The 23,767-nt window shown below is 37.9% G+C and overlaps 1 long non-coding RNA gene across 2 annotated transcripts in view; it reads right to left on the reverse strand.

Moving 5' to 3' along the window:
* Positions 1–543: 543 nt before the first annotated feature.
* Positions 544–23,767, reverse strand: part of LOC122559481 (uncharacterized) — a 32,156-nt gene continuing 8,932 nt past the window's right edge. The window contains exons 2-4 of one of the 2 annotated variants that reach the window (XR_006314432.2): positions 23,383–23,550; positions 22,195–22,276; positions 544–721 (exon numbers count right to left, since the gene is read on the reverse strand). This is a non-coding gene — a long non-coding RNA (uncharacterized LOC122559481). Of the gene's footprint in view, positions 722–22,194; positions 22,332–23,382; positions 23,551–23,767 lie in introns of both variants that reach the window. The other variant, XR_015759166.1, reaches the window with a different exon arrangement.

Genomic DNA, 23,767 nt, shown 5'->3' on the forward strand with positions numbered 1-23,767 from the left:
AAATGGAAGTGTAATCAAGATGGGATCCAGTGAGATTATGAAAGATATTTGTTTACAGGCTATTTAAAAAATTAAAAATTCAACATTTGAGGAGTGGAAGGAAAAAGTCAGAGATAGTTGGGTTCAAATTTGAGGCAACAGCATAAATTTTTTCCAGTTGGGTTGAGGGTTGAAAGCAGAATGTGGCACTTATACATTCATCATTGCAATGAGAAGGGAGGACAGAGAGGATATGGGAAGGCTTCATAACACTCCAAACCACCAAGAAGCTTGTTACAACTTGAGGACATTTGTAATGGATTTCTAATGCCAGATACTCAAAGGGCCAGTGTTCCCTTTCCCATACCTATTCAAATTATTTTGCCTGTTTGCACGTGCCATACTTCTTTCGTGGCTTTTTTTCATGAATTGAAGCTTCTACAGATACTGGTCTTTGAGCAAGTGAAGATATGTATTTCCAACTAGTGTGGGGTGCCAACAAATGTTTCAGTCTCACTATGTGCACATGCCATGTTTAAAAATCACACAACACCAGGTTAGAGACCAACAGGTTTATTTGGAAGCACCAGCTTTTGGAGCGCTGCTGCTTCAATAGGTGGTTGTGGAGTATAAGATCTTATTCTTATACTTCACAAGTGATTTTTAACTTTGTACAGCACCTCCAAATCATGACATGGCTGGTATACAACTGTTAATCAATCTCTTCTTGTTCCAAAACAATCTGCAAATGAAGAAACAAGATCATTGTGGCAGCAGAAGTAAAAATTTATATCACTGTAGCAATTGGCAGCAGGAGTCTTTGAACATTATTTATTAAAAGGAAAAAATAAAACAAGACAAAGCAGTCCTGTCATAACCATGGAACTGATAACCAACATCCAAATGTGTTCACACATCCTGGAATGTCCAATATTTCAAGACAGATAAATTAAAGGACAAGAAGCATATAGAAGAATGAAAAGTCATGTAGATAATTACTTTTTGTCATGATATTAATGCATGAATAATGAATTTAGACAGTATATACATAAGTTGACAGAAACTTCCTGCACAATTTCAAAATGTAACTTGAGCATTGTAATGTGAGGAATATGGATAGCACCAGGAATAATACATTTCTATGTAACATTTAAATCAGGGATGCTAATTTTAGGGTATTATTCCTGGTACAAATGCATATTGGTTAGCTCGCCAATTTAAATCACAGCAGTAAACGCTTACTTAAATAGCTTCACTGATCACTATCACTTAGTTTTTTTTCTGGTCTTCAGGTTTAGTCATTACATAATGATGTACTCTCTCCTCTTTCATATAATAATCAGGCATTACTTTTGATTGCACATTTAAAATATTGGTTCTTTAACAGCTTCAAAGTGATATCAATATTCATTTAAAATGCTGTATTAATTGGCTGTTTATTTTTACTGAAAAATGGCAAGCAAATCTTTCATCTAATATGACAAAATAATTGAGTTTATACAGAGTCATATTCTTCCCTGGATTGCTAAGGACTAGTTTTCAGACTAACTCAGACTAACTCAGAGCTTCTTTCATGGAGTGTGGGCATTAATGACAAAACCAGTATTTGTTGGGCATACACATTTGCAATTGAACTAAATGGTTTGTTAAGGTCCTGTCAGGGAACAGTTAAAAGTCAACCACATTGCTTTGGGCTTACAATCACATGTAGCCAAGATTAGCTAAGCATTGCAGATTTCCTTTACTGAAGTACATTGATGAACTGGATGGATTGTTTCAACAGATTCAACAAAAACAGGAAGTACTGAAGAAATGCAGCAGGTCTGGCAGCATCTGTCGAGAGAGAAACAGAGTGATCTTTTCAAGTCCAGTGAGCTTTGGTCAGAATGAAATGTTTGTTGTACAATGATGATTGCATGGTCACCTTACTGAGACGAGCTTTTCTTCCAGATTTCTTAATTGAATTTAAATTCCACCAGTGGGATTTGCACCCATATCCATAAGCATTGTTTCAGGTCTTTGAATTATTGATCCAGTGATATTACTACTGTACCTTTTACACTTTCATGGCAGCATTGGCAAATGTATCTTCTGCTGAGACATTAAGCTCTACAAATTCCTATCTAAATATCTTTATCTCTACACCTCTCCCACTTTCTCTTCTTTTAAGGCCTGCCTCACTGATTGTGATAGGCAAAAGTGTGGACTGCAGATGCTGGAAACCAGAGTTTAGATCAGAGTGGCGCTGGAAAAGCACAGCAGGTCAGGCAGCATTCGAGGAGCAAGAAGATTGATGTTTCGGGCAAAGGTCTGATGAAGGGCTTTTGCCCGAAATGTCGATTTTCCTGCTCCTCGGATGCTGCCTGACCTGCTGTGCTTTTTTAGCACCACTCTGATCTAATCACTGATTGTGATGTCTCCTTCATTTGTTAGGAGCTGATGTTGGAAGTTTACACTTATGAACAGCCTTCAGGAGTTTTACTACTTTAAAAACGCACTGTAAATTAAAGTTGTTGCAGTTGTTGAATGATGACAATATGAAAAATGGAAAATATCCTCAGAAAAGAGCGGCACGGTGGCTCAGTGGTTAGCACTGCTGCCTCACAGCTCCAGGGACCTGGGTTCAATTTCTGCCTTGGGCAACTGTCTGTGTGGAGTTTGCATATTCTCCCTGTGTCTGCGTGGGTTTCCTCCGGGTGCTCCGGTTTCCTCCCACAATCCAAAGATGTGCAGGTTAGGTGAATTGGCCACACTAAATTGTCCGTAGTGTTAGGTGCAGGGGTAAAATGTAGGGGAATGGGTATGGGTGGGTTGCTTTTCGGAGGGTTCATGTGGACTTGCTGGGCCGAAGGGCCTGTTTCCACACTGTAGGGAATCTAATCGAAAAAAATCACATTTGAAACGGTGTTCAACTCACCATTATATTTGTCCTGTTTCTACTGGATTCTGTAGAATTTGAAGGTAGTGATAAAAGGATGGGGCAGGTAATTAGTAATTATGTTTCTTTTGTTGTTACAATATAGAGGGATCTTGGAGAGGGTGAGAATCGTGCAGTGGTGAGTAATACAATATTTGTGAAAGGGAAATGTTAGTTAAGTTTGGTAAACCACAGGTCGAAATAGAATAAAGTTCTGTGAAGCATTATTCTTGGATCCACAGTGAACTAACCGAGACCAAAAAAGTAGAATTTTAGTGCATGATTGGTTATGAATATGTGCCTGAAGTCTGCAGTTTGACCAATGCAGTACCAATTTTTAAAGGGACACAGCTGCACTGAGTAGGTATAATACAACCTCTACCATTGGGAGGAAGGTATAGAAACCTGAACACACGCACCATCTGGTTCTCTAACAGTTTTTACTGTACTGTTGTTAGAATACTGAACGGAATCACAAACTCAAAACATTTGCCTGTACCTGTGTGTTTGTTTTGCCGCTGTTTACTTATTATTTACTATCTAAGCTACTTAACTATGTGATCTGCCTGTATTGCTTGCAAGACAAAACTTTTCACTGTGCCTCAGTATACGTGACAATAAATTCAATTCAAAATTCTTCACACTGTATCAACCAAAATGTTGGATTCATTACTGAAGGGCTAAATCATTTATTTAAATGAACAGAAAAAGAAGAAAAGAAATTGATATGATTCACAAAAGGATTACTGAAACTTGCCAAAATAGATAGAATTCTTTGAAGAGGTAACAGTCAGAGCAGATGGAGGAGATTCAGTATATGTAGAGCCCATGGACTTTGAGCAAGTCCTTAAAATTCATTCATGGGATGTGGGAATTGTTGGCTTTCTCAGCATTTGTTGTCCAAGCCTAGAGAAGGTGGAAGTTAAAAATTAGAATCTAGGGCTTCAAAACAAAATAGAGAGAAAAAAAACTAAAAAAAAACCAAGTTGGTGAGTCAGAAGTACTCAAGAAACAAGGAGAGAGCCAGAGTGGATATAACAAGCCTCTGAAGCATAGGAATAGCTCCTATGTAGCTGCAAAGGCTAGGAAAGCTTGCATGACAGCCATTTGAGATAGCTAAGTCTCTTTCACAACTGCAAAAACAGAGCAGAAAATTGGACATCCTGGAGAAGACACATTATTAGATACAGAAACAGCTTCTAATCTGGAAAGTAAGTTAAAAGCTGAACAATTAAGTACACGTCTATAAAGAATTGGGAGGATGGTAGATTTTGTTGTTGCTCACGTAACATCAAATGTGAAGTAGTTTTGAAAACCTTTGACAATTATTTTAAACTTGTAACTAATCAAATTCTTGAAAAGACAAGGCTCAACAAAAAAGACAACATTCAGGGGAACCCATAAATGAATTTATTAATGACCTCTGCCCCAGTAGAGAGATATAATGATGATACATAAAAGTCAGAATTGATGAGACTGGTTTATTGTAAGCATAACTGCTGTGTCTTTGTCAGATTTATTATATTTCAAAAAGACCTAACTCTGATGAAATCCATTTGGACGATGAGTGAGGCAAGCTGGGTCAATCCCAAGAAGAGAAAGTAAAACTTGGCACATGATATGTATGAAATGTATTCATTTTTTTAAAGTATCAAATCATTAACAAAAGACATAAGATAAACTAATGCAGGACATATGACAGATAGCAGATATTAAAAGATCTTGCCAATACTGCGGAACAAAGAAATGTCACATGTACGAATGGTGCCCAGTTTTTTTAAACTGAATATTTTTATTGCAAGAAAATAGGTCAGTCTTAGAAAATGTGCTGACACAGGACACAATCACAGCAAAGTGGATGAGCTATACACACAGAGAAATACATGATGTAGAACCATTGCCACTAGAAGATAAACCCAGAGTTTTCCTTCAAGAAAAATCAGTAATCCAAATCATAGATTTTGGTGTGTAGACCTTTGTGACAATAGAAATCTCATGAATTTCAAATTTGATGCAGAAATGATTATCAGAGAATGTTCAGAAAGAGAGCCTTTCTCGAGCCAATACTGCTCACAACTGAATTCAGCCACATGTTCCATGGGATATCACATTTCGTGCTAAAGGAATGCTACAAGCAACTGTTCAACACAGAGGTCATCAAATACTAGAGTACTTTATATACTCCATGACCAAGAATTCTGCCTCCTTATTAGAAGGATATGTATATACTTCAGTCTCATTGAAAGGTAGAAGAGGTCAAATAACAAAAGGACAAGGAAAAACCTGTAAAAATTGTTAGGCTCTATTAATTCATGACAGAACCTTGGCAAAAAGTAGACCGAGGTTAGTTAGAATAAAGAATGTATTTGTTGTTAACAAGGGAATGATGAGGTGACTATTGTCATTTGGTTTAAATGTTTTCCACTGCTATCAAAGCTATAAAGAGAATTCAGATTCCAAGTTACAACAATGTTCAAAATGGAGGACGAACAAAGAGGCAAAATTCAACTCCACTCAAGATAATACAAGTATATTCAATTCAATTGTATCGGATTAGACCATAGTGAGTAATTGTTTATGAGGACTTCAAATCTAACAATAAGTCTGAGGTGAACAGATTGCACAGAGGTACATTCAGCATAAAATTTAACCTCTCCACCTTCCCAGGATGCATCTAAAGAGGAATAAAGGGTATCAGATCAATCAAGAATGAATCTCTAATAGCAGAATTGAGAAGTGAACAAGCAGGTTTCACCAACTGATCAAACATTGAGAGGGCAGGAAAAAAGCCCAAAATAATCAAACAGTTACAGCAATAAGTGATACAACTTGAAAGAAGATCTAGAATGAAAACAAAATTCCAGATATTAATTGAATTTGGGGCTTACAACCCCACAGAAGACACTACGATTACTTTCTCCTAACAATAGAATAGACAAACCTGGTGTAAACATGAATCAAGATATTGCAGAGAGCAAAATTGCGTGTTATAGCAGAGGCAACAATGATAGCTATAAATAATAGATGTGTATCATCAAAGTCCTCTGTGACAGAAATACAAAAGGTAAAAGACCTTCTACTTCAAAGGAGAACTATAGATCTTAGACCATCAGGGAGATAGTCCATGTCAAATATCTCCTCCATAATAAATTAACATTCTTCCAAGACCAAAGATAACATGTTTGGGGAATATTGTGAAACGTCTAGATCATCTGAACTTGTAAAATCAAAGACTTAGTTATGTCGTCTTTTGGGAAATGTTTATATAAATAAATGTGACAAAATGTAATGTTTATAAGGGCAAAAAATTTGGGGGAGATATAAATGGGTCTGAAAAAGTGTGAAATGGTTACTACTTGATTGAATGTCATGCAGTGATGTAATGGGGTCGTGAGAAAGGAAGAACAGACCTGGGCTAGTGTGTTCCGAACGGACTTTATAAAAAACAAAAGAACTGCAGATGCTGGAAATCAGAAACAAAAACAGAAATTGCTGGAAAAGCTCAGCAGGTCTGGCAGCATCTGTGGATTGAAATCAAAGTTAATGTTTCAGGCACAACAACCCTTCCTCAGAGCTGGTAGCAGCGAGGAAAATGTTTGCTTTTATGCAAAAGATAGCATGAAGGGAGAGGGTATGGAGTTGGTGGTAGGTGGAGATAATGCCCAAAAGACAGAAAAGGACAGTTGGACAGACAAAAGAATGGGTAGCAATCCAGCTGGGAAGGTAAATAGTTATTAATGAGGACTAATAATGGCTAACAATGGCTTGTTTATAATAGTAGACTATGTTACAACAAGGCCTGGTGTGTGGGGTTGGGATAAGGACATGGGAGAAGCTTAGGCCCTAAAGTTGTCATATTTGATATTGAGTCTAGAAGGCTGTAGAGTTCCCAAGTGAAAAGTGAGGAGCTGTTCTTCTAGCTTGTACCAAGCTTCATTGGAGCACTGCAGCAAGCCTGAGAAAGAGATGTTGGTTCGGGAACAAGATGGTGTTTTGAAGTGGCAGGTAACTGGAAGCTCAGGATTTTTTTGCGACAGAATGTATGTGTTCTGTGAAGAGGTCACAGAGACATTGCTTTGTGTCCCCAGTGTAGCGGAGATCACATTGTGAGCAGTGAACGCAGTAGACTAGAGTGTGAAATGCAGGGAAAGTGCAGCATCACCTGGAAGATTTATTTGGGCCCTTTGATATTAAGGAGGGCGAAAGTAAATGAACAGATATTACACCTTCTGTGATTGCAGGGGAAGGTGCCATGGGGTTGTGGCATATTGTTAGGAGTGGACCATGATGTCCCAGATGGAAGGGTCCCTGCGAAAGGTTGACAAGGGAGGGGAGAGGAAATATGTATCTAGTTTTCTGGCATTCCACTAGAAGTGGCAAAAATGATGGCTAATGATCCTCAGGATGTAGATACTGGTAGATGATAGGCAAGGATCTTATTGCTGTTGTTGAAAGGAAGAGAAAGAGTGAGGGGGGGGGAGTATGGGGGATGGGTCAGACCCGGCTGTAGCTCCTGTCAATCATGGTGCTGGGGAATCCTCAGTTGAGGAAGGAGATGTGGCCTGTAAGTAGTTGCATTAATGCAATAAACTTTATCATTCTTAACTCAATAGGACTCTTTTAATTATACTATGACAGTGGATATCCTAATCCACATTAGACCACTTTGGGTTTGTACATGCACATCATAACCTTATTAATCTTCCCTCATCACTCAATCCTCTTATTCAAGGAATCATCTAGCTAAATGTTATTTCCCATCTTCATTTCATGTGATAATATCCAGATTGTCATTAGCTTAGGTTAAGTGGCATGATGTGGGGGTAAAGAACAACAAATTGAATTAGTATTTAATTATGAAAGACAAAACAGGAAGTAAGAATTAATGATAGTTTTAAAGATGGTTGGAAGAGGGCATTCGTATCTGGCTGAATTCAGTTCTGCAGCCACTTCTAGTCACAGACCACATCGCGTCACTATGTATATTGATGATTTGGCAATAAGAGTTGATAGTTATGTTGAAAGACAAGCACAATAACAAACATTAAAAATTGAAAGTGTTGGAAGAACCTAAGCAGATCTGGCAGCATCTGTGGAGAAAGAAATGGAGCTAATTTTCCAATTTGACAGCTCTTCAATAGAACTGCAACTGTTTTGATATTTTAGTGTGAATCAGGGAAGAAAGGGAAAGGGATCAATGAACAAAAGGAAAGTTCTGTGCAGTGAAAGGAAGGTAGGAAGAAATAGAAGACAGTGGGATACTTGTAAAGTGCGGAAACGTGTTAATAGGGCTGTAAAGAAAGAAAAGAATATCAAAAAGAGGTTCAAGTGTGAAATATAGAATCATCACCAATGCTGTAATTCAAAGAAGAACCTGTTGAAAATAAAGTAAATTTGAAAAATATAAGAAGAAAAATATGGGACAAAAAACTAATCTGAAGTTAATGTTGTGATCAAAAGTTTGTCCAGTGTCCAATTCAAAGATGGGGTGCTGTTGCTTGGGTTTACAAAAAGATTCATTGGAGCAACAGTTCTATGAGCAGTAAATAGGATTAAAGCTTGAAAGACTGGAGGGCTTAACATCATCCACAGAACTGGGTGCAGTGAATGGAGATGGGCCTTCTAACTTACCAGCTTTCGTATATACAGTCCACTGTTCCAACCTTCAGACCACAAAATATGGAAACAGAAGATGGCCATTCAAAAGTCTGTTCTGCCACTCAATGAGCTGGTGGCTAGTCTGATAATTCTTGACTCTACCTTTCTCCATCACCCTCTTCCTGATTAAAAATTTGTTCAACTAAGTCTTGAATATTCTTAAAGACCCAGCCTTGACAGCTCTCTGCAGTAAAGAATTCCATGAATGTTCTACTCTAAGAGAAGAAATTCATCCTCATATCTGTTAAATGGGCAACCCTGAATTTTGTGAATTTCCCTTTAATCCTGGACTCTCCTAGAAAGAGAAATAACCTCTTGACATCTACTTGGTCATGCCTCCTATAATTTATCAATTTCAGTATGAGCTCCTTCCCTACTTCTATATTCCATGTAAGAATATGTGGCCAAACCACTAAACCTCTCAGAAGATAATCTCTCCATACTCAGCAATAATCTAGTGAACCTTCTCTGAACTACAGTACATCCAAAACCAGTGTATTTTGCTTTAGATAAGGGGGCCAATACTTTTTGCAGTATTCAAGGTGTGACCTAAGTAGTGCCTTGTGCAGCTTTAGTTTTACTCCAATTCCCTTTGAAGTAAAGGCCATATTCCATTTGGCTTCCTTATTACCTGTTGAACTTGTATGCTAGATTTTTGTGATTCATGCATGATAACTTCTAATTCTCTTTATGCTGCAGTCTTCTTCATTCTCTCTGTTTAAATGACATTCAGCTCTTTTCTTCCTGCTAAAGTGCATAATCTTACATTCGCCGAGCTTACATATACGTACATAATACAACAACAAGCAGAGTGAGAACAGCTTCATGAAGGGGAAATCATGCCTGAAAAATGCATTAGATTTATTAGCAAATGAAACAAAAATAGCCAGGATAGATAAGAGGAAACCAGTAGATGTAATATATTTGGATTTTCAAAAAGGCATTTGATAAGGCAGCGCACATCAGGGACCACAATGTTGGGAAAATACTTTGGTTCACAATTCCTCAGCCAACAATGAAAAATCATCCCTTTTGATCTATTTTTCTTTCAGCACAAACCCGCCAGAACTAGTGAATATATCAAAACTTTCTATTCATATTCATTGGTCCAACATTGGCAGTAATTTATTATTCAAAATAATTATTTGAGATACAGCACAAATTACAGTGTGATACATTAGAAATATTTACCATCATGAAAATGGAACAAGCTAGATAAAAGTAAACATTTCTCATTATTCAAAGTATCAAGACTGAGGGGCCATTAACAGAAGATTAAGTTTAATAGTTTTATAACAGAAGGCAGGAGAGAACCTTTTACTTAGACTGGAAGGTTCATGTTCAGAATTAGGAATTGAGGTAGAAAGAATGCCAAGATTCAAAATAAGATGGAAAGGTAAATGAAGGATTAAATATGATGGGATCTAGTTTTTGCCTGTAAGCTAATTGTCAACATAACAGAGGATTGAACAGTCTACTTTTGTTGAAAATTCTATGCATTTCTACATAAAGATTTTAGAGGTTACATAGCATATAGTTTTCATTCACTTGTGGGATGGGGACATTGCTGGCTGGCCAGTATTTATTTCTCATCCTTAGTTACCCTTGAGAAGTGATGCTGTGCTGCCTTCTTAAACCGTTGCAGTCCACATGCTGTAGATTGACTTAAAATGTTTTTAGGGTGGGAATTCCAGGAATTTAATCCAGCGATATGTTTCCAAGTCAGGATCATGACTTGGTGGTAGCGTTCAACTGTACCTGCTGCCTTTGTCCTTCAAAATAGAATCAGCTGTAGGTTTTGAAGATACTATCTGAGGATCTTTGGTGAATTTCTATGGTTAATCTTGTAGATAAGACACACTGCTGTAACTGAGCTTCAGAGGTGGAGGGAGTGGACGCTTGTATATGTGGAGCCTATCAAACAGGCTGTTTTGTCCTAGATGGTGTCAAACTTCTTGAGTGGTGTTGGACTTGCACTCATCCAGGCAAGTGGGAAGTATTCCGACTTGTGCCTTGTAGATGATGGACAAGGTCTGGGGTGTCAGGACAGGAGTTACTCTCCACAGTATTCCAAGCCACTGACCTGTTCTTATGGAGACTGTGTTTATGTAGCAAGTCCAGCTGAGTTTCTGCTCAATGGCAACCCCTAGAATGTTGATCGTGGGGCTTCAGTGACAGTAACATCATTGAAGGTCAAGGGGCGGTTCCCTCTGGACTCTGGACCATGGCGAAGAATGGCGAAGTGAAACTTGCTGTCTAGATCAGAGTGATGCTGGAAAAGCACAGCAGGTCAGGTAGCATCCGAGGAAGCAGGAAAAATCGACGTTTCGGGCAAAAACCCTTCATAGGAATAGAGTGAAACTTGCTGTCAGGCTGAAAGGAAGTGAAATTCATCCAGAGACCAATAGCTCAAATAAATCTGATAAAGGTAACTTGAGTAGAAGTCCATCATGGACTCGCTTGTTCTGTCTGCTTTTACTTTTTCTCCTTTCTCTGCTATTTTTACTTTAACATATTTTACTCCTGGTACTTTCAGCAGCTGCTGTATTGCCAAAATCAGCCCATGCCGTCTCATATCAGGAACGCCATCAGTGAAGGCAAAATAGTGCCAAAGATTGATGACACATCGGGGTGGAAGACCCCAGATTCAGGCCCATGGCTAAGCACTTAAGGAACTTTTAAAAGCTGAACTTTTAATTTTATTTCTTTACTTTATATCTAAGATTTTGTACCTAGATACCCTTGTACTTAAGATAGCATCAGAGAATGGTGACACTGTACACTTTTCATTGTACTCTGTATCCCTGTAATTGAGTACGTGTGAAAATAAAACCTAATTCTAACTCTAATTCCAGATTGTCTCCTATCAGAGATAGTCACTGATTGGAATTTGTGTGGCGTGAATGTTACATTAAGTGAATGCATTTTTAAATTTATTTCTGGGAGATGATTAGGCTCTGTGAATAACCTCTTTTTCTTTATGTTGTTTACCATCTTCTGATTCTTTGATTTACCTTCTGTCACAAGCTGAGGAACATGGGGTAGCCAACTCAGCTCCTTGAGCCTGTTACACTTTTCAATTAGATCAACAGCTATTCTATACCTCAACCCTTTTCTGCATGATGACTGAACACTGTAGCGCCTGGGCAGCACTTAGTAACTTGCTGTCTTATTTTTGAACCCTTCTGATGTGAACCCAAAGATATAAATCCTGCATCATCAGACAAAAACATTGTGACACCAGCAGACCTTATCATTGCAGAATGGAAGAATCTTTACAAACAAAATCACAGCTCACAAGACCAGAACTGAAAATTTAAGTTAACCTATGGATTTGATAGTGAAGGGAAAATTCTGTGTTTTTTTGAATAACTGTAAATTGATGGTGTAGAGAAATAGGTGGGATTATGCTTTGCTGTGTATTCTGAAATCTTTCAAGTTGTTTTATTTAGAAACCATGCTTTGGTTTATTTTATTTTTATTCTTTTTCTGGCATAAGCTGTTTTATTGCATAAAACCAAGTCTGCAGACTAACATGCTAATGGTTCAGTGTAAATCCACATTATTAAATTAAAATAAGAACAAAATATGATCTCTTGTGCCAATTCATGACGAGGGCAATCATGATGGCGGTGGAGTAACAACGCAGTGTGTGGGCTCCTGCCTGGAGCTCATCTGCTCTATCTGCTTTCACTTTTCTTTTCTTCCTTCACAGCTTTGTTGTCTTACTATAACCTACCTAAGTTCAGCGGAGAGATCGAAACATTGTGGGAGACAGTGAGAGAGCAAAGGGGAAAGTGAGAGATCTTGCTGTATATGGAGGAGAGTGAGCCCAACATAGAGGAGAGTGGGCCAGATCGAGTCCAGTGCAACAACAATAGAAGATCCCCTAACATCTGCAGTGCAGCAAGCAACCGGAGATCTCCTGGCATCTGCAGGTGACATTGAGTGCAGGGAGATCAAGCCCAATGCAGAGAAGATTTAGCCCAGCATGGACGAGATTGAATTCTTGTGGGGAGTATGAGCCCTGCATGGCTAAGCACTTAAGAAGGACTGTAACATTGAATTATAACTTTATTTCTTTTTCTACTTTTTAGTAAGAAGTACTTTAATGTTCAACTCTTAACTATATTTCCATATTTTTCTACTTTGTACCTACGATTTTGTACCTAGGTAGCTTTGTACCTAAGATGGTGCCAGGAATGACAACATTGTACATGTTTCACGGTACTGCTGTATCCCTGTACTTGAGTACATGTGACAATAAAATTTAAATATAAATCTAAAATTCCATGCCTGGATCTGATTTGTCCGTGATCTGATTTGTCCAGTCATAACATCAGCTGGGATCAGAATAGCTGAAACCCAACTGGACAAAATTAAATTTTTTTGCAAAGACATGACAGAGTGGAATAGGAATAATTCCAAAAAAAGGTTCAATTTAATGTAAAAGGGTGTAGGTATGCAATTATTAGCGTTTTGGAAAATTTTTGAATGAAAGTTTAAAGTAATGCTCTAACCAGCTGCTGAGGTGGCTGTTAAAGATCACATGATACTAGTCAACCAAGTCTCAGTTGGTAACTCTTCCAACTGTGAGACAAAGGCTCTGGGCTTAGATTCCCTCTGCAGCAACTTAAACCCAAAATCTAAACTGATATTCTAGTGTAGTGCTGATGGAATGCAGTACTACTGCAGACATTATCCTTCAGATGAATTGGTCAACTCAGGGCCTGTGTGACTTCTCATATGTAAAAGATTCCATGAAAATATTTTGAGAAATAGAAGGTAAATTCTTTAAAAGGCAAATGAGGGAACCAATAGGAATGGAAAAAGGAAAGCAGATGTCAATTTAATTTAATCTTTCATGTAAGAGAAAAATGTTCATTTTCATTAGGCCAGTAAATTTATCCAGTGATGACTTCAAACTCACAGGCTTGAATATGTATTGATTTTGCTCAGCCAAGATTCTATAATGATCCAGTGATCCATTTGGAAGTGCTTGTGTTTGAGCATTGGATATGGAAGCATTAGTGTAACTATTGCCCACTACAACTCAGTAACCACCAAACATTCATTTTCAAGTTATAAACAGGAACAACCACCATTTGTAAGAAATTCTCTGTGTTAGGGATGTTCAAGCAATTGCTTCCAGAAAAGATGGCAAGTAGGAATTGGTTTACTTTATAGATGAAATGCGGGTACCTTGGGAATGGTTAACAATTATTTTATTTATTTCATTCCCACATGAGACAGGACGTTGCTGGCTGGGTCAATATTTATTGTCCATCACTAGTGGCCATTTTTGCCTGAACTGATACAATGCTGAGCCATTTCAGAAAGCAGTGAAGTGTCAATTACGTTGCTATGGATTGGAACTACTTTTAGATCAAATTCTATATGGATAGCAACAACAACAGCATATGTTGATGTAGTGTTTTCAATGTAACTAAATGCCCTATGGTGCTTCACAAGGAATTATTAGACAAAGCATGACAGTGATCTTGACCAAACCGTAATCAGCTGCTTCATATTTGACCTTCACTTCATCATTAGGTCAGCAGTAAGGAGGTTCGCTGATGATTACACAATGTTCAGCAGCATGTGTGACATCTCAGGTACTAAGGTATTCTGTGCTCATAAGCAGGATGATCTGAACAACATCCTGATTGGGCTGATAAGTGGTAAATAATATTCATGCTAGTGACAAGCTCTAACAAGGGAGAGAATCTAACCATGGCCCCTTTAATATTCAATGGCAATAACATCCCAAAATCCCCCATTTGAAATATCATGAGGGTTATCGTTAATTAGAAAATGAACATGAACCAGCCATATAAACACTGTGGCTACCAGGGCAGGTTAGAGGCTTGGAATTCTGCAGCGAGTACCCCATTATTGTCTCTCCTGTCCACCATCTACAAAGTACAATCAGGAACCTGATGGAGTGCTCTCCACTTACCTAGATGAGTACAGTTCCTAAAACATTGAAGGTAGATACAATCTAGAATAAATCAACCACTTCACTTCAAACTCTTCACCACCAACTCACAGTGACAGCAGTGTGTACCATCAACCAAGATATATTACAGTAATTCACCAAAGTTCTTCAGACAGCACCTTCCAAACATTTACCATCTCAAAGGACAATAGTAGAAGACACATGGGAAGACCAACACCTGCAAGTCCCTCTCCAAACCACAATATCCTGATTTGGAATTAAATCACCATTCCCTCAGTGTCACAATATCTTGGGACTCCTTTTCTAAAAGCAATCTGGATACCCTGATATCCCAAGAACTCTAGCAGCTCAAGATGGAAACAAACCATTATCTTCTGAGGACAATTGGGGATAGAGAATTAATGCTAGCTTACATTGTGATGCCCACACCACACCAATTAATAAAAAAGGTGATGAATAAAACTGATGTTTTGCAACAGTCTTCACTTAAGACAATACAAGTAACATCCTATAAATATCTGTCAATGAGGAAATGAAAGAGAAGGAGGAAATCAAGGGAATTGCCATCAGAAGGCAAGTGGTACTGAATAAATTGTTGGAGCTGCAAGCTAATGAATTGTGGTGAATTGGCAATGCTAAATTGCTCATAATGTTAGGTGCATTAGTCAGGGGTAAATATACGGTAGGGGAATGGGTCTGGGTGGGTTAGTCTTTGGAGGGTCGGTGTGGACTTGTTGGGCCGAAGGGCTTGTTTCTATACTGTAGGGAATCTAATTGAATCGAATCTATTCTAATCTAATCTAACAAGTACCTGGGTCCTGATGGACTTTATTCTTGGATCTTTAAACAAGTGATTAATGATAGAGTTCATACGTTGATTTTAATTTCCCCAAATTTCCTGGAGGAAGGAGAGTTTGCTTTTTCTCCACAGATGCTGCCAGACCTGCTGAGTTTTGCCAGTTATTTCTGTTTTTGTTTAAGATCTCCAACATCAGCAGTTCTTTGTTTTAGTTAAATTACAAGGCAGTTTGCTTAACAGCTGGCAGAGGGAAAATTTTAGAAGCTATTGTTAAATATGTTACAGCAAGGCACTGAGAAAAAACTCAAGGTATCAGGCAGAAAGAAAAGTTTTATAGGAGGGAAATCAGGCTGAACCAATTTATTGGAATTCTTGAAAAACTGATATATGCTGGGTCTAAAGCAGAATTAGTGGTTGTACTGTATTCAGATTTTCCAAAGGAACTTGATAAGATGCCACACCAAAGATTATTGAGGAAAATAAAAGTTCATGGTATAGCAGGGAATATATTTTCTTGAATCTAAGATTGGCTAGTTAACAGGGAAATAAAGCTGACAGGGAAAAATAGTGGAAACAGGGCCAGTGGGCCAAGGAATGGCAGATGGAGTTTCATTCAGATAAATGCATTTTGGTAAGGCAGACCAGGACAGAACTTATACATTTAGTTGAAGGGCTGTGGCAAATGTTGTCAACAGGTGCTTAGTTCCTTGAATATGGTGCCACAGGTAGACAGGGTGGCGAAGGCATTTGGCACGCTTGTCTGCATCAGTCAGACTATTGATATAGGAGTTAGGACATCATGTAATGGCTGTACAAGATATTTGTAAGGGCACATTTGAAGTATGGTATACAGTTCTAGTTGTTCTGCTATGGGAAGGATGTTATTAAACTGGAAAGGATGCAAAAAAGATGTACACAGATGTTAGCAAGACTGGAGGGTTTGAGGGGCTGGATTAGCTGGGACTTTTTTTCCGTGAAGCTTAAGAGACTGAGGTGTGACCTTAGAGAGCTTTATAAAATCAGGAGGGGCATGTCTCATTCCTGTGACAGAGTCAGAAATTTGATTGAAGGAATTCAGACATGGAGGTATGGGAAAATTGAACATGTCTTTTGGAACATGACAATAGTTTCAGTGACTTGCTCTTCAGTGAAGAGGAAATGGAGGGTTGAAATAAAAGTGTTAAAGATTACTTTGAGCTAAGTGGTAATGACAGCAAATTTAAGAGAGAGGGGGCAGCACCTAAAGAGAGAGAACTGTTTCCAATATCAGTTAGCATGAGGGTGTTGGTTGGGTGTCAGAACAGAAAGTTGGTGGATTGGCATTGTATTGATTGTAATGAGGTCTGCCAGGTGGACCTCGTAAGAAATGAGTTCCTTGATTGGAGCTATAAATCTGGTCCAGTCAGAAAGTCCTGGCTGACAGATAAAAGCAGGAGTATAAAAGAAAAAAAAGAGCAGGAGTATTAAACATCCTGCTTCTCTGAGAGTTGGCTCTGAGGGAACTGGATCAATGTCAATGACTCTCCATGTATAAATGAAAGGTGATTTGGTGACAGGATACTGGTCTCTGTGTGGAGTTATTTCAGACATATTGTTTTCCCTAAAGTGCATTATTGACTAGATAAACTTTGATAACAGTTTTGCAGTTTTATGGTGACCATTATTAATTAAATCTCATTGTTCTTACATCATCTCCAGATTTACCTAATTAACTGAATTTAACTTCCCCAGCTGCTGCATAAAACCTGTATTATGATCATTAGTCTCTGGATTATTGGCCAGTAGCATAGCTACTATGCTCTGTTACCCAAACTAAATCATGCTTGGTTAAGATTTGTAAGATTAATTTTATATTAAATTACTTCTAATAAGTGAGTGGTTTAATACTGTATTTTAGAGAATACTCCTGCATGATAGTATATGAAGAGAAAAGCGCCATAGATCCCTGGGAGCAAATTGCATTGCCTTCAAACTTGGTCTTGGGATGACAATATGTGATTGCCCCACAACCATTCAAAGTGATGGAAGCAATACACAAGCTTTGTGCCTCCTGCTAATTATAATGAGTTTGGCATGCAGCCCAGCACTCAAGGCACTGCTGAGTGATTACACACCTCAGCAGGTGGCTCAAGTTCATTGGAAGCTAACACCACTTAAATTCAGCCTGCAGTACTTAAAACCAGACAGCAACATTTAAAGACAAGGTACATTCTAGCTGTAATTGTTGCTGAAACTGCTCAAAAAGCTAAGAGGAAGATCAAGAGGAAGCTACCGAAATGGAGCAACCATCCACAGAGAGCGCCATCAGGTTCTTGGATGTCACACTGGAGGCCTTGATACATGAGAGGAACAGGAGGAGAAGGAAGGTTTTGGGACACAGTGTGACAAGTGAGATGAATGTTATACAAACAGTGATATAGAAGGAAATTTGGTGCAAGTGGGAATGCATTGCAGAGCAAGATGTATTCTTCATTGGCTCTATTGGCTGGTGAGTGTTTTTCTTGTGTCTCAAAGCTAGGAATCTATAATTAGGTATAATTTTGCTATCCTAAATTAGTAACTAATGAATGAATCAATAATGAAGTACCTAAGATTAAACATACTCAGTAGGGCAGGTGTTACTCCATAAGTGCAACATTTGTGAATTTATAGAGAACATTACAATTCCAGGCAAATACAGTATCTGTCTGCAGCTCGAACAACTTTGGCTGAGTTGGGCCAACAGAAATATGGAGAATTACCTGACCACTTTGTTGAAATAGACAGCAACAGCCATTAGGTTAAGTAGAACTTTAGATTTAGCCAATGGTCAGGGACAGGAGGATGTGATTGCATGTCAGGCTGATATGGGGATCCGACATGTAATGATGATAAAGCCTCAGCCTATGACTTTATCCAAGAGGTATTAGGTACTTGCTAATAGAATTGATGCCAATAAAAACTCCAGGGTGGAACAACAAGCCACTCAAGTGCATGCAAGTGAAATGCAATATGTTCAGGGCCTTGTTAACTGAGGAAATAGATAATGTTCTCTGCAGGTGTGACCCATAGTTCCAAAGGTTTTTTTAGCTCTGTATTCATGGCAAAAGTCTCCTCACTGCTGGAAATGACCTTGGAATGGCAGCAATGGATCCAGTTGTTGCCATCCCCATGAGAAGCTACCATATGTGTCGAACCAAGAATGATGCTTTGCGGAGAGAGCTTGAGAAGTTAAACAGAACTTTAAAGATAATGATCTCTGTTTTGTTACTTGAGCCACACACTAATTGATTTTGGGTAAAGCAAATAAGAGAATTAAATATGTGGCTTAATGAATGTTGTGAAAAGAAGGGGTTTCATTTCATACACACTGAGTGCTAAGAGAGAAAGATGGGTTCCACTTAAACTAGGGTGAGTTTAGGGCCATGGCAAATGATTAAGCTAACCCCACATTCAAAGCTTTAAACTAAAAGGAGGGTTCAGGGGTAAGAAAATTTATAAATCTAAAAATAATAATCATGAAAATAGAGCAGCGTAGCAAGTTGTGAAAGAATGGGATAGAAAGCGACAGAGTATAATCATGCATTAGTGAATAACATTTATATAAAGAATAGTGGTAAAAATTAAAATACAGGTCTCTGTCTGAATACATGAAGCATTTGCAATAAGATCATTAAAATATCGGAACAAATGGATTTTATATGGATTAGATAAAATCACCCTGATGGAAATGTGATTGCAAGGTGACCAAGACTGGAGAATAAATATTCTGGGGCATGCAGCATTTTGAAAAGACAAACATGGAAAATGGGAGTAATTGGTTCTGATAATAAATGATAAGAAACCATGGTAGTGAAAAAGGATCTTAGCTCAAAAGATCAGGAAGTAGACTCAGAATGGATGGAGATAACAAAGATTATCTCGGTATGGTTAACTTTAACATTCGTACACTAAACAAATCAGATGGTGAAGATATATTTGTAGAATATTTTTGGTTGAGCTTCCTTGAGCAAAGCATTGTGAATAACATAGGTATTTTGATTGAACGTTGTTGAATGAAACGGGGTTAATTAGCAATCTGATTGTAAAAGATGCTTGGGAAAAAATGACCATAGTACAATGGAACTCCATATTAAGTTTGAGTGTAAATTCAAATCAAGCAAATTAAATTTATTAAAATTAATTACACATTTGAGGGGAAAGATGGCTTAGATTGAATGAACATGTAGATACAGAGATATGGCAGGAAACATCTCATATTTAAAGAAATGATTTGTCTGGTTGAGGATCAAAAAGACAGGGCTTCAGCCTCAAGCCATCAATCATTTAGGACTGGGTGAAGAAAGCTTACCTCACCAGAAGCTTGTCAATCCTTGAAATTTTCTAACCAGAGCATTGTTGATTCTCCATCATTGAAGTGATTCACAACTTGGATGATTAGATTCTGACCTCTCAGAATCAAGCAATATGAGGATGGAGTAAGAAAATGGACTTGAGGCAAATGACCAGCCACAATCATACTGAATGGTGGAGCTGGCACAATGTGCTCTATGGTTTACTTCTGCTGCTATCTCTTACATTTTCGATCAAATAACTATGACTATTAGTGGCAGCAGTCTCACACATAGGAGATAGATGCAATACCTAAGGAATTTTAATGGCCCCACATTAATGGTCAAGATAAATGAATACACACCATATCCTACCAAATATATCTCTAGCCTACACATTACTCCATTCATCATTCACCTGCCTGCCAACAATCTTTAACATGGGCCGCATCTCACATTCAAATGTTTTGCATCTCTTTCACACAGTTATTACTGCCCACAGCCTTAAACCAAATTTCACAGCTTGCAGAAACTATGAATTATTAAATTGTGTTAGGCAGATAATCTAAATACATTACATCACACTTATTGACTGCTTTCTTCTGTCAAGGCTCCAAGGATGGATATATGTTCATGCACAATATTTCCATTCACATCTCACTTCACTCGTATCCTGCAACCTGATATGATTTACAACTCAGATAGTTCTTCCCCCTCTTTTTCTTCATCTCTAATCTTGCACTTGTGCCTTCATGTTTTCAATTTACCATTTAGTCTGTCTAAATGTGGATGAAGAAACACTATCACTTGACCTGAGATAAACAAACAGCCAATCAGCCACTGGCACTCTGAGCTTTAGAAGATCGAATAAAGGTGCAATTTGCACATGGTGAGTCATGAATGGCCTACAAGCAAGCCGGGTGGTGGGGAAGATGGCGTGAGTGGTAACTCCCGGGAGTGTGAGAGCACAAAAAGGTTCTGCTGAAGAGGACTCAAATGAGAGATTTAATCATTTACTTTAGGGGAATTAAAAGCTCCTAAACAAACCACAAAAATGATTGGTGCATTAGCAAGCCTGACAGAAAACCTGATGTGACTGTCAAGGTACGTGAAGGATTTAGCTTCTTTCCAGTAAGTCACTGAACCTCAGGAAGTAGGGCTTATGCCCGAAACATAGATTCTCCTGCTCCTTGGATGCTGCCTGACCTGCTGCGCTTTTCCAGCAACACATTTTTCAGATCGTACCTGAATGCCAACATATGAGATGAGATCATTCTTTATATCAACATTAATTTAATTTCTTCCTTCACCATATGCAAAGTCAGTGAGGGACATGGAATGAACACACACATTGACTTGACATCTGATTATAATGTGATGTGCTATCAGTTTATAACTTCCTAAGGCTTTATTTTAATAATTATAAAAATTTTGTCCTGAATCAAAGGCATAAGTGTTACGATCCCAGATTATGGTAATGTTGGTCAAGTTAGATTGCAGAGTGAAATCTAATAGATTGATCAACCATTTATTGTTTGCAATTGGTTATTGTCATTGTCAGTAACTGAACAGAATTGTCAATTTAAGAAAAGAACACGTTTATTGCACACAAAAATATATATGGTAGATATATAGTATATGTAACAGTTTAGTAAGATCTTAACATAAACAGTAGAATAAAGACTCAATGTGTTTCCAGCAATATCCTTCACAGACATTCAATTCCTGCAAGCTGTCACTCCTATCTTTAATTTATTACTTAACTGACTATTTCCAGTTTTGATGGCCTAAAAAATGATTTCCAGCTCTGATGGCCTCAACCTTTTTTCAGTTCTGACAGCTTGAAAACTAATACATGAGCTCTCCTAGCTGGGAAACTTTACAAGGCAGCCTGCCCTCTGCTACGATGAATCTTCTTCTGAATTGAACTCAAACTGCTAATGATCCTGGACTATTTTCACTGTATCACATAACAATTCAACTTCGTAAACACTTCATCAATCAACATCACAGATATCCTGCTATGCAATTAATTAAAATCACATTTTGTAATCGAGATGTCTAGTTCACTATTCAACTGACTTTATGGCCTCTTAAAATAAATACTTTCAAAGAATCATACATCTTTATTACCTCTTAAATTCCAGATTCCTGTAAATAACCTGTTATTCACCTTTATTACATTGGCCATAGCTTATGTATTTATTCACAATAGCCAGTTTTGCCATGTGCAATCTGAAATGCATACTTATCATATTTTAAGGATAGGAGAAACTATGATATTTTTGAAAAATACTGAACTGAATATTAAATATGGGGATAATTTCTGTAGACCTCATGTAGCCAACTGCAGCACAAAGTGTACATGATAAAGGGATGGAGTTTCATATCAGAATTTATATCACATACCTGAAAAAGGTAGTAATAGCAGAAAAATAAAATAAATTTGTACTTTGAAATTGACGTTGAGGTATGAAGCCCCGAACTCCAGTGATCCTTGGCATATGAGTTGTGCAATGTGGAATGGGAAGGGAGGAACTTAGGGCTGAATTTGATTCAGTTAAATGCTCACCTCTTTCTTGGCTAATGGCAGAAGCCTGCTTGGAGGATGCAAGGGCATGGTAAGGGCCTTTGGCTCTTTTTGTTTGATGTCACTGAAAGGTGAAAATGGTAGTTTCAGACCTTGCACCAGAAATCTCACCAATTCTGCTGAACATAGAAACAACATAAATGACACCTCCATGAAGTCATACAACAACATAAGTTCAAAAGCATCTTTTTAAACAAAAAAGGTTGCTGATTATTGGTTAATCAGCAATAAGTTTGCGGAGGTGGTTTGCTATTAGGAAAGTTCTAATTGCACCTAGAATACTGTCAAAAGAGACAGTGAGTTAGTTGACTGATATATCCAGAGCAGCATGATGCTTGTCCAACATTCTGATTTTCCCAGGGAACACTATAAGTGCCTTACATTGCAGTAGTTGTTACACTTCAAAGTTATTTAATTAGTTGTAAATTTCTTCAGAAACTTTTGAGGTTTATGACAAAGTATTCCATTAAATGTAATTTATTTTTGATGATGAGGATGGAGATGCCCACCACTTTAACCCTGTACATAAGAAATCAGTATTTTAACAGACTCGTGAAATGCTACCTGATTGCATTTCCAGTGGAGTAACAGCTACCCATGAATTCCAAACCCTTTTGTTTGTCTACAATTGGAGCCTGTCTGCAGCTGCTAACTCTGCAATATAGGACTATATTTTACTTATGATAAAAAGGTAAAGTGAATCAGCACCAGAATGTTAACGATAAGATGTCATCATTTCAATATGGACTTGGGTGTTTTTGCTCGAAAAGAGATCAAGTAGGAAATTGAGAATACGTTTTCAAAATTGAAATGGTTTGAGGGGGAAAATAATGAAAGATGTTTGGTTAATCAGCAATAAGTTTGCATATATTCAGGATTATAATGGAAAACAAAATGGTAAGATGAAATAAATGCTTCACACAAATAGTTATTCGAAAATAGATTGTCCTATCACAAGTGTGATTGAACCAGAAGCTAAAATACCATTCAAAAAAGGATTATGTAATTATTTGAAAAGGATACAAGGAGGTGGTAGTGAGGAGGATTGTTAGGAGTTCCAGGACGTTGAAGCATATTAGAGCCTAACAAAGGCACGTGCAAACTTAAAATTTGCTAGCTATAAGCTGTATATACATGCATAAGTGTGGCAGGGGAGGGCTTCACCAGTACCTTCTTCCATCATGTCTCAGTCTTTTGTGGTCAGGCATCATGATGATAAAGCTGTTTGTACACATGTTCAGTACCGATAATATATAATCCACAAACACCAGTTGAAAACTTTAAACAGTGAGGATGGTGTCTCCAGTGCTTTGAATTCTGTGTTTCTATCATTCTTATCTGTTGGTACAGCAATAGAAACTGATTCCAAAATTATGACCGTATTTGGTACTTTGACAATGTCAAAATGCATATGGATAGAGAACATCAGAGATCCAGTTGTGTTTTTAGAATAGTTTCATGGTCAACCATCAGCCACTTTCAATTCCATTGTTTTCAAAATTAAAGTTAAATTCCACCAGCCACCATGGAAAGATTTGAACCTATGTTAAGACAA

This window comes from Chiloscyllium plagiosum, unplaced genomic scaffold (assembly GCF_037043375.1).
Source record: "Chiloscyllium plagiosum isolate Xiang-an unplaced genomic scaffold, Cpla_swu_hap1 HiC_scaffold_2, whole genome shotgun sequence".
Lineage (NCBI taxonomy): Eukaryota > Metazoa > Chordata > Chondrichthyes > Orectolobiformes > Hemiscylliidae > Chiloscyllium > Chiloscyllium plagiosum.